This window comes from Aegilops tauschii, chromosome 7, assembly GCF_002575655.3.
Source record: "Aegilops tauschii subsp. strangulata cultivar AL8/78 chromosome 7, Aet v6.0, whole genome shotgun sequence".
NCBI classification, from domain to species: Eukaryota; Viridiplantae; Streptophyta; class Magnoliopsida; order Poales; family Poaceae; genus Aegilops; species Aegilops tauschii.
The window spans coordinates 82,988,494-83,001,120 of NC_053041.3; the positions used below are offsets into that span (position 1 = coordinate 82,988,494).

Genomic DNA, 12,627 nt, shown 5'->3' on the forward strand with positions numbered 1-12,627 from the left:
TAAAGTCCGGCCATCGCTAGCATCGCAGTGAATTACAAAACTTGTACTAGCATACCATTTACTTAGGCCAGCTGAATGATAAATGTGGTGTTTTCAGTGTGAACCACCAAGACACTCGAGTCATTCATTCATGGTCGTGAACAACCGTTAATATGACAATTTGACAAAATGGAATCCGATTAAATGTTACTTCATCCACCGTAGAATGCGAGACTTCCATGTATCTCAATATTTTTAGTTTCTTTTTTTTTTTTTGCAGGGGAAAGAAAATTTTCATTACTCATGGAGGCTTCTCAGCCATAGATAAGTTTACAACGAAATCCATCCCAGAGTGCAACCACACTGCGGCGTGTGCGGTACTACGGCCATAAACGGCCAACTCATGGCTAACTCTATTCTACGAGCGTCTACAATGAATGAACAAGACCTCCCTCTCTATAGATGTGGCTAGATTCCGTATCTCCTCAGAGAATATGGTGCTGTGAACGATCTGCTGCATGTGTTGTATGAATTATGTAATACAAAGTGGTTTCACTTAATAAAAATTGGAAACCAATTTTTTAATTTTGGTCTACCGTTTAACTCATGTCTTATTAACTTCTTGATCAAACTTAAATACTGAACTATGTAGAGGTCTTACATTCTACAATGAGAAAGGCACCATTGTACCTCTCAGCCCCCACCTTTCTCTTTCTCGCTTACATGGCCAACGAGATCATTAGAGCCAGAAGAGAGCTGATCAGGAAGGGTTTGGGAGAAATTTTCAGGATATTCCAAGGTAAACTTAAAAAAAATCAATAGGGTTTGTTTGATTAGTTATTATTTAGTCCATATGAATTTAATTTCGACAATGCAACCTTTTTTTAAATAAACATCACCATGCCCTGTCTCTATATTTCTTCTTTATTTTTAGAACAGCTATGCACAATTAAATTCTGCACTCCATTGATTTTTCTGTGGCGCAATCAAGATTTTCTTGTTATAAAGTGTTAGTGTGGGAATTATCAAGACGAGCCATTCACTCATTCATGACCTAGTCCAGCAAGCATACGTGTTCCACCATGCTGAGGTTGGAATGCATGCATGCACCTCTACGTGAGTGTACTATACATAGACATAAGTGCAGTATGTACATTATTAAGTGTGTGAACTGTGGTTGGATGGTTAGAGGGACTGTCGTATCCTCAGCCTACCAGGGTTCAAGTCCTAGTGCTCGCATTTATTCCTGGATTATTTCAGGATTTCCGGCAATGCGCATTCTGTGGGAGGAGACGTTCCCGTCGACGACGAGGTGCCTACGGTGACTTCGTAAATTTCAAGATGATATGCCAGCTCGGTCTTTCAGAGATGCTCATAGGGGTAGGATGTGCATGTGTGCGTTCATAGAGATGAGTGTATGCGTGTGTATATGAGCGCTTGCGTCTGTACTGTGTTAAAAAATGTGTGTGAATGATCTAGAGTGCATGCATGCATGCACACCGTCGTAAGTTCGTAACCTATAGGAGCTATAACTTTGAGTGGGAACGTTGTGGACAAGGTGTGGCCTCTTGTCTCAGCTATCTCACCTTTCGTTTTTCTAGAAGGATCTGTGCCATTTAATTCAGTAGATGTACAATTGATTTCAGAAACTGTACTAGTAGTGAATTTTGCCACTGGACTTTATGCAGCCCTGGTCATCCCTTGGTTGGATTTCAAGTCCTAGCTGCATAGGGTGTAATTAAACGTCCAAGACAAAGTCACCCAAGGTGGGCACTACCTTCCAAGCTTTCTATATATATGACACCTCTACCCTCTTATTCTCTCACAAAACACAGGAGACACAACTTCCCATCATTCTACTAGCTCACTGAGCTCTCTTTTCCCCTTCTTGCAAACAATTATGACCATGGCTAGTCCATTCAGCGTCTTTGTTTGTCTACTCATAGTGCTACCTCAAATCCAGGCCACTTCTATTCCCCTTCAATGGGACTGCGCCTCTTCAGGGGTGTCAGATCCCTTGTATGACCGAGGCTAACTTGCACTTGTTCTTGCACCAATTCGTTGATGGACCAAACCAGCCAAATTGCAATGAGGAAACCTTGCTCCAAACAAGTTTTCCTTTTGGGTTTGGGACAACGATAGTCCATGACTGGACTCTTACCGAGACAACAAATTCCAAAGATACTGTTGTTGCACGTGCACAAGGCGTGCATGTCGAGGCTGGTTTGACCAAGGATAATAGATGGTACATGACTCATAACATAGAGTTTGAGCAAGGAAGGTAATATGTTCTCTACTTCACTATTTTTCAATATCTCAGTACGTGTTTCGTGAGTTCTTTCGCCCGCGACATTCAAGTTATGTGCTTGCCTCTATTATATTTGTAGCTAAGGATTTTACACAACTTACTGGTGTACATACACATATTAATATTTATGCATTTGTTAAAAGCTACATGCACTTCTAACTTTATGGTGGAACTTGCTATCTTGCACATGAAATAGATAGGTTTGCAGGGTCCACCCTTCAGGTGATTGGCATAACGGTGGGTTTGGAAAGTGGTCAGTGGTCCATTGTCGGTGGGACTGGTCAATTCATTATGGCACAAGGTATAATAAGTTTCACAAATCATCCTGCCTCTACTTGGGAAGATGGTATTAAAGAACTTAATATCCGTGTGCGCTACATGATTCCGCAACCTGTAAGTTTCTATCCAAATTCCAATGTTCTACCTTTTGAAGGGAAACAATAGGACATTAGAGAGAGTCCTACTAAAAATGCAATACATTAAGAAATTTGTGCACATGCAGTGCAAATGCATTAAATAGCGTGCTATTTTCAACAACACTAGATGATACCCGCACTTTGTTGTGGGTATGTTCTGCAATATATTTCACTGAGATTTAATATGGGGAGGATGAATATTTGGGATAAATAATATGAGAACTAAAACTGAAAATACATATGATTAATTGTGTTTGATTATTGTATATTTGTAAATAATTTTCAAAAATGTATATGCACTATCATATAATGAAAATTTGCATGCATGTTTGCATGTCGAGGTGGGTTTTATCATATGCATGATTGCATGCTGAGGTGGACCTTTTCCATTGCATGATCCATGCTGATGTGACATGCTTGCATGTCGAGAGAATTAGGATTAGTGGAAGTTAACTATTTAGATATAGAAGATTAGTCATGTTTAACTAAACAAAATGCATTAATTGTTTACACATTTAATTTGTAGTGAGTTGCATATCAAGTAACAAAGCTTTATGTAAGCACACATGACATGACACAAAGCCATGTTTTCACTTATTTTTCTGCAGGCTTGAGGCGCAGCTCGTTTGTTGAAAAATAAAGCCGGCGTGAGAAATTTGATGGAAACAATGTATTTGCAGTCTCTTGCGGTGTGATGGATCATTACTGTGGTCCTCCTGCATCATGAGAGTATGCATTAGCATACCCTCTTTCTATCTTTCATTCAAAATAAGATGTGGGTTTGTAGCATAATGGATATCCAGTCCTTAATCCATATCAACTCATCTGTTTGTTGGTGTCTATGTAATGTCCTGGATATGGTTTGCAAAATAATGAAGCTTGTTTGTTTCAGAAACTGTTATCCCCAAAGAATTGTATTATGTGTATAACCATGCCACGGGCATATAAATACATAATATATGAATATAGCATAATAGATCAAAGAACACAAGCATCAAGGGCCCTAATAATAGGCAGTAGTATGATGTACCGTAAAATTTCCGTATATATTGCTGTTGCATTGCATATGTTTTTTTTACTGAATTCCAAGGAGCAAAATTCCTGGCTCCACCACTGGACCAATCTGGAATATATCTATAGAAACTATAAAGGAAAATAGGACATGGATATGTGCCTGTGTTGTGAGAGTAAGATTTACGTAGTCTTTTCTGGAAATGCAGTGACCTAAGATGGCAGTTAGTTGTTCCTAACTGAGCACTCAGGTACTCAGCAAAATCTGGTGGCCATGATAGGAGAACATATAATTACTATAACTAAAATTCATGCGCATCACGCAACTGTGTATTGTAACATGTACAAACTGGAAGCTACGGTGGTTTAGTTCCACTAGGGTATTGGTTCCCCTGCAACCAAACAACCCCAAAAAACAGGAATACGTAGCAAGCTAACGATGAAGCTCACGTACGTATAATATGCTAGCTGCTGGATTGGAGTACCCGATGTATTTCTCTTCGGAATACGCACGCGCATGTAACGCGTTGGTTGCTACTGTAACGTCTTGCTCCTGTCTTTTCCTTGCAATATGATCTGAGTTATTACACGGGATTACATAGCTATTTATATTATCCTAACTAGCTAACTACAAATCCTAATCAGGGACTGCACGGACTGCACCGTATACGAACCGTACACACATCATGGTTAATTCCAACATCGCCACCGTCTCAGATGAAGTAGTGTCATCAAAGCAATTTCTGTATTGATTTATGAAGCGGAACAAAGGTTAAAGTTAGACCAAGTACCGTGCTAAGTTGATCACAGTCGGGGGGGGGGGGGGGGGGGGGGGGTGTTAAAATTAAGCAGAGATGGAGCGTACTGTCCAAATGAACCAATCACCTTGAGCGCTTGGAGGAACTGTATTTCTTGAAAGGGGCGTACTTTGGTCAAAAAAAAATGAGCATGACCAAGCTCTGCTCGTATTTTGGGTTCATGAACCAGCAGTCGCTGCTCCTGCCATACTCTGGTTGTCCTGCTTAAGAAAACCAGCAGATACCCGTGTTAGAAAAAAACACAAGTGTAAAAGATTATGAGAGTAATATATGAAAGAGGAAAGCACAAAGTTGAGTTTTGTCTTCGATCAAATTTAACCTGAAATCAGTCATTAATGGTCCAGCTGGAGCATCTGCTGACATTTTTCTTTCTTTTCGTAAGGTGTAACCCCAACCTCTGCATCATCTGATGCACACAGCCATAAGTATCTGCTGACATATGAACAATTAACAGATTAACACTAGGCACTAGCAGGAGCCAGGAAGTACTAGAGATGTCACTGGAATGGAAGTTTACCTCTATATGCTAATTTTGTTGGTTGTTGAGACGAGCACATAGCAGTAAGAACCGAGGTATACTTGTCCAATAAAAATGTGGCGAAGTCACCAAAGATCAAAAGGTTTCAGAGTCAGCAGATCCTAAAAACGAATAAAAGTAACCAGTGGGGAGTTACTTGCATTATATGTACGGAGGAAAGATAGTTAATTAAATCAGAAATAGTACGAGGAAGGACCTGTGGCATACGCACCTTGGTTATTGTTAGACTCAGAGTCAGACTTCGAGCGAACACAACAGGGGAGGAGCCTCCTTAAAAAGTTCTTTCCACTGGATTCTGCTTCTGGTGCTCTCATTCTGAATTGCAGTTCTGATTCTGTTGCAATGTATTTATGTGGGATAGGGAGCAAGTGATGGAAATACTCCCCACCTTCTCTGCATCGTAATTCCAACTCGGGGCAGCCCCATATGAATAGGTAGTCGAGTGTTGGCAACCGCTCAAGGAGACCATTCGGGAGTTGCTCTATTGCTGGAGAATTCATGATTGTCAATGACCGAAGAGAAGTGAGACGATCCATCCCATCAGGCAACGCTTTCAGGCTCTTGCAGTCATGCACCAGTAGCTCCCACAACTTTGTCAGATCTCCAAGGTTTGAAGGCAGCGCCACCAAACATGGAGAGTCCTGAATCCACAAAATTTCAAGGGATGTAGCTAGGCAACCTCGGAATATCCAGTAAACACACTATCTGTGGGGTCTCGTCCTTCCCCTCCCGGCGTGAGCGTAATCCAACAATGTCAAATTCATTTATCTTCAGAACTTTCAGAACAGGGCTTAGTGGAAAACTTGATAGCTTGGGGCAGTCCTCGATTTCTAGCTCCTCAAGCACCGGGAATGTTACTAAGCTATCAATAGCCACTCCCGCATTGTTTTCTATCCACCCCTCTAGACTAAGTAGCCCTTTCAAGATCATCTTCTTCAAATTAGGGAAAATCTTTAGAGGGGTATTGTGTCCTCCAACTTCTATGTAAGGGTTATCACATAATGTCTTCAGTTTATCAATGATCTTTAAGGACAAGTACTCCAGTGTGGGTGACAACCATACTACAGGCAAATTCTTACACCTTGTCAAGTTGAAAATTGTGAGTTTTCTTAAGCACTGAAACATCTGCGGATCTCTCATCCATTGTGGTACTTCCACGCCACCATATCCATATAACTCCAAAATTTGGATCTTAATATGTGGTTCCAGATACTGGAACATTTCCTCTTCATTGCATCCTTCATTTTCGGGCTCGCCATATATTGTAAGGCCCCAAGAGAACAAAAGCTCACTCAGATATTGTTTCTGCTGGAGATTGGCTTCTTTTGCATGCTTTACACTCTTTATGTCTCTCAAGTTATGCAGTTCCAACCTGTTGTGAAGGTGTTGCAAGTCTTTGAGCTCCTCAATTCCACAACCATCTGTAGTGTCCACAACAAATGTTGTTAGTGTGCGAAGGTTGTTCAGCTGACCAATGTTTCGAGGCATCCTCTCCAACCACTGACATCCAAAAAGATAAAGATGTATGAGCTTTCTCAAGCATATCACCATGTCCTCTGGTAATTGTGTTAGTCCTTTGCAATGATTGAGCCTCAACGTTTGTAGGTTATACAATAGACATATTGAATCTAGAAATATAGCATTGACTTCACAATAGGAAAGGTCAAGATACCGTAAATGTTTTGCATTTATGGCCCTGAAACTGATGTAAAACTCACTCTGCCAACATAGAGCCGTTTTAAATCCTGGTGTATTGATGAAGGAGCTAACAAAGTGCGCAGAGATGATTTGCTATCGAAGAACCCAATGATCTTTTCGACTTTAACCTCTGGTAATTGCATGTGATGGACATTTTTTACTAATGCTTTCCGTTCAATCAATTCTTCTATAGTGGCACATTCATTGGTGACATTTCTGGCTAAATCATGCACTAAATCATGCATTTACACACTATTGTCTCATGTTCCGTGGTATCATAAAAGAACATAGATTTTACTATCACTTTCATATCTTGGAGGAAGGATCTCCAAACCAGCTCATGGAAAATGAATTCGCCTTTTTGTGTCAAATCCATTGTTCCCTCTTCTTGAATAAAGCCGTTTGCTATCCGTAGTTGAATCAACATATCCTTCTGCATCTCATAATCTTTGGGGAAAAGTGCACAGAATGCAAAGCATTGCTTCATTTCAGATGACAAGTGCTTGTAGCTTAACTTTAGTATGGGCATGACCTCATGTTTGCCTCCAATATTATCCCCAATGTTAGTCTCTTCGATGGCCTTCCATTCTGGCACTAGTTGCTTCGAACTCAGCAATCCACCCATTGTCTTGAGAGCAAGAGGCAACCCCCCGCATTTATTGACTATACGTCTTCCAATGGTAACTAACTCTACTTGCTCTTCTACATCATTGTTAAATGCTTTGTTCCAAAAGAGTTCCCATGAATCTTCTTCACTCAAAAATGCTAGCTCATGGGGCTTAACGGTGCACATTATAGAGGCCACTTTCTTACTTCGGCATGTGACCACTATAACACTTCCTGGTCCGCCAACAGAGCACAATAGTGGCTTCAATTCATCATCCCACATCCTCTTCTCTTCATTCCATACATCATCGAGAACAAGTAAAAATCTTTTCCGACCCATGACTTCTTCAAGTTTCTTCTGCAATAGTTCGATGCTTCCTGACAAATACCAACTTCCAATTGTAGCCAATTCTTTTCCTTTTTCTTTTTCTGGCAAATCATTAATAGCCAATTGAATGATGAATTTCAGAAGAGAAATAATATCAACATTGTCTGACACACAGTGCCATATCTTCAACTAGAAATGTTGTTGGACCACTTGTTCATTGTACACCATCTTAGCAAGTGCCGTCTTGCCAAGACCTCCCATACCAAAGATGGGCAGCACTTGCACCTTCCTCTGATCTCGTTGGTCTAGCAGCAACTTCACCACCCCATCCTTGTCATGGTCTCTTTCAGATATCTTGGTAAACTCATCCAGCCTGGAGTGCGTCTGCCGCCAACGATATTGCGGCTCCTCTCGATGGACAGAATTCTCAAGGCCAAACTTGTTCATCTCCTCCACTAAGTTATTGATCTTCTCGAGGACAGACTTAAGCTTCCCGCTCATGGCGAAACGGAAGAGCAGTGGACTGTGGTGGGTGACATAGTCGAGTATCGTGCGGGGGGTGGAATTGCCGATCTGAGCATTGCGGCGCAGTGCCTCGTACTGGAAATCGTCGATGACGTCGTCAGTGTCGTAGGTGATGGCCTTGAGCTTCTCCATCCAGCTCTTGAGGTAGACATTCGTCTGGCTCCTTTCCTCCGCGTTGGCCAGCTTGCACTCGATGGCTAGCAGATGGCGCTCCAGCGATTGGCGGTCATCATCGAGGCCACACATGCGGGTCACGGTCTGGACCAGAGTGTCTGCGGCCTTGCCGGCCACGCCGCGCACCACAGGGAGAAGCAGTGATTCTGCCATGATCTTGCAGATCGTAGGAAGAAATTGCAGCATGTGAAAGAAGCGAAAAGGGATTAAGCACCATCAGATGACGAACAACCCAAGAAGAACAAAACACACCCCGGATTGGAGGAGAGTATGTACCTCGGCAGCACCCAAACACAATCAGATCCAAATTGGTGAAAGAGCAGCGATACTGCCGCTCGCACCGTCGCCTCCCCTGTGGGGCTCTCTCACCCGTCGCCTAGGCTACTGTGCGAATTGGATACGCTGCGGTTGGTGAAAAAAGAATGGAAGGCACCAGCGCTGACGAAGAGGAAGACAAAGAGAGGCGAGGGGAAGAGAAGGGAGAAATAAAAGGAGAAAAAGAAAGATGTTGTGCACCAAGAGAGGCTTCATCTGTTAGTTTTGCCTCTTCCGTTTGGCTGACCGGAGCTGGCTAGTAAAAAAGGATTAGTCTGCCGCGGCTATCCAGAGAAGACAATTTGATTTTGCTTGCTAGTATGTGTTTTTTGCTAGAAATGTACGAGCCGGCAGGCTCTTTTTTTTTAGGAATGCCATCATGGCTCATTTTATTAATTTGACAAAATAGTTACATCATTAATCAGAGCATACGACCAAAACAGGGTATACATAGGTTCACAAAATGCTCAGGTACAACCTAGAGTAGCTATGCAGATATACTATTATTTTTCTGCGATAGTACATCGTGGCGGAGTCACTTAAGTGCCTGGGTATTACAGATGCACAACTATTTTTTTTTCTAGAGTTGGAGTACATAGGTATATACGTATGTGCTTTGTGCTGTACGCCTTTTAGGTTGGCTGGCTTTGGGGGAATTTTGTTTCTCTTGTTTCTACAGACGTCCCAGCTGTCGTCACTCAATAGGGCGGCTTTTGGGGAGTTTTGTTTATCTTGTCTCTTACCGTATCTCTCCTCCTCGCATCCGCCGGTTGGTGGCAAGCCTTCTTCCTTCACGCCTCGCACCCCCTAAGGCTAATGGCGGCGGATCACTCACGTCCCGCTTGCGCTGTCTCGGAAGAATTTGTCCTCCGTCGTTACCCGGAGCATGGTGGCCACTGGCCATTGCAGTAAGCGCACGTCCAGGCTCCAGCGACAGTGTGCATGATTCGAGCACTCTGTTCCAGATCGGGTGCCGATCCTGTGACCTCCGTCGTAGTGCCCCTGGCCTATCGATCCAGAGCCCTGTTTGGATTCATGGGGCTAGAGTTAATTTGCGTTAGTTTGGACTCAACTATGCTAAAAATATTCAAACAGGAGGGTTACTTTGGGTTAGATGCATCTAACTCATCCAAAAAATCTAACCCACTCAAGAGGTGCTTATTTGGGTTAGTTTTTCTCGGGACCACTAAAAAAACATCTTTTCTCTCGCTCTCCCTGCAGCAGAACCCTCCACACTTCCTCGAAGCTTCTCTTCCTCTCCCTCCCTCTCTCTCTCGCACCGCCCGTGAAGGCGCCACGCCGTATCCGCGCTCCATCTAACCCTGCCATCCAAACACGTCTTTGACTAGAGTTAGTTTAGGGTTAGAATCTAACTCTAACCTCTAACTGAGTTAGAGTATCCAAACAGAGCCTAGGGGTTGGTCAGTGTCTGCCTTGATTCTGCATCATTGTAGGTTGTCCCTTGTTGCCCTCCTCTGGTTGACCCTCGTCTAGATTGGAGCAGGGCAGGCCTGGGGTCGCTGATGTGGATCCATGGTCGCTAAGATCCTTCGATGGCAGATATAGGAGCTTTTACTAAAAAAAGACACATCCGTCACATTTTGGACCGAACGAAAAAGAATTATGTCACGCTTATGACACTTCTATGACGATAATTGTGACAAAGCCCGGTATCATCATAGATGTGGTGGGCTCCTACTTCTATGACAAAAAGCATAACAGAAATGGGCTTTCATCCTGGAAGGTCCAGAGACGCAGCTGCATGACATTCTTTGGGCCGTCCATGACAGAAAAAACCATGGTAGAAGCGAGGGCGAGGAAAATATCGGGGAGTTCCCGATTATGGTGGGTGGTCGAGGCCGAGCGATGCGTGTTTCTCTCGTACACGTACGTGCGTGGGTGCGAGGAGTTGGGCTCTAACTGAACCCGAGCGAGGCGTTCGCTCCTACTGAACCCGAGCGGTTGCACTGCAGACTACGCGTTACTGAACCCGAGCGATCGATCGATCTGGCTATTGACTGAACCCGATCGAGCGATTCCTTCGCTACTGCTGCTAACTGAAGCCGATCGAACATGCTGCCTCTTGATGAACAGTGAGCGTTGTTGGGGGGTTGGATGAACAGTTCCCGGTGGGGGTTGGATGAACAGGACCCCGTGGTAGTAGAGGCTGTTGCCGTTGGATGAACAGGACCCCGATCGATCGAGTCGGTTGGGGGTGGATGAACAGGACCCCGTGGAGGGCTGGATGAACAGAACCCGTGGAGGGCTGGTTGAACAGTAGTCGGTGGAGGGCTGGATGAACAGTAGCCCGTGGAGAGGGTAGCCCGTGGAGAGGGCTGGTTGAACAGTAGCCGATGGAGGAGCGGTGGAGGCTGAATGAACAGGAGCCCGTGGATGAACAGTCGCAGGTGGAGGCTGGAGGAGGTCCACGATGGACGAACAGTAACCCATGGAGGCTGGAGGAGGTCGACGGTGGAGATGAACAGTAGCCCGTGGAGTCCCGTTTTGCGGTACGCCACACCCCTCTCGATGAACAGGACCCCTGTTTCGACCGTAGCCCTCCAACACAAGTCTGTTTCCTTCATTTTGCGGTACGCCACACCCCTCCCGATCAATAAGACCCCGTTTTGACTGTAGGAGGTCGAAGAGAAGTCCGTTTCCTCCGTTTTGCGGTACGCCACACCCCTCCCGGTGAACAGGATCCCGTTTCGACCGTAGGCGGTCCAACACAAGGTCGTTTCCTCCGTTCTGCGGTACGTCAGGCCTCGTTTCGATCGGTTGTTCCGTCCAAGCCGGTTGGCTCCCGATGAACACGACGCATTCCGTTCCCTCCCGATGAACACGATGACGCATTTTCTCCGTTTCGACCCAGCCGGTTGGCTGCCGATGAACAGGACGTCGTCGCTGCGTCTCCATGTAGACGAGCCCTGGCCGTACGTACGCGCGAGTAGGCGTTCGAGACCCCGTACGTATGTACGTACATGGTCGTATTTACTTTCTTGCACCCTGGCTATACGTACGTGTACATGATATTGACGGGACTGCGTGACATGCTACGTGCGCGCCTCTACTACCACACGTGCCCTTCCTTACTCGGCCAGGGTTCATCGTTGCAGCCTGCAGACAGACCGATCGTATGTACGTACACGTTCGCGGCCAGAATGACAACGCTACATACGATTCGACCAGGTGGGTCCCAACTGTCAGGGAGGATAAGGAGGCACTTCCTTGCGTGTGAAGATATAACTCGTGGGTCCCAGCTGTGAGGGGAAGAATCATATTTTTGGCCCGTAATATGGACGCACTTCCTTGCATGCGAAGATGTAGCTGGTGGGTCCCAACAGTCAGGGGGGAAACATTTTTTTCACGAAATACGGTGGCCCGTCCGGTGGGTCCCTGCTGTCAGGTGGAGGAATAATTATTTTGCGTGCAATAAGTTTGCACTTCCTTGCTGTGGCCGTGGACCCAGCTGTCAGCCTCTCCACGTACAGTACTCTTTCGATGGAAGTCATTCCTTGACCACATTGACCACGCCACGCCGAGAGCACCAAGGCGTTGGAAGACGGCGAGGCTTAGGAAGGGGACGACGCGGAGCCGGGGAAGACGCGGCAGTGGATGCCCACGCGGAGAGGAGTACGAGGGTTGACTGGTTCGGCTGCGATGTGAGGCTGTCGTTGACGCAGTATAACAGGGGTGTGGGTGAGTAGAGGGATGACCTTACCAGAGGTTGGAGTAGGGTGGGCGGTCAGGCCTCCGCGGCAGCACAGCCGGCCACGGGAGGCAGGAGCAGGCAGCACGACTGGTGCTGGTTTGGGCGACTGGAGCAAGAAGACTAGAGGTTGAAGATGCACTACAGCCGTTGGATGGACATCGTACGGTCACTGGAGTTAGAATCGTTCATATTGACTAAG

The 12,627-nt window shown here is 45.2% G+C and overlaps 2 pseudogenes; one reads left to right on the top strand and one right to left on the bottom strand.

Annotated features, from left to right (window-relative positions):
• The first annotated feature begins 1,798 nt into the window (after positions 1–1,798).
• LOC109785061 (dirigent protein 11-like) lies at positions 1,799–2,731 on the top strand (annotated as a pseudogene).
• A 2,169-nt stretch (positions 2,732–4,900) lies between these two features.
• On the bottom strand, positions 4,901–8,554 carry LOC109785060 (disease resistance protein RGA2-like; annotated as a pseudogene).
• Between the last annotated feature and the right edge of the window lie 4,073 nt (positions 8,555–12,627).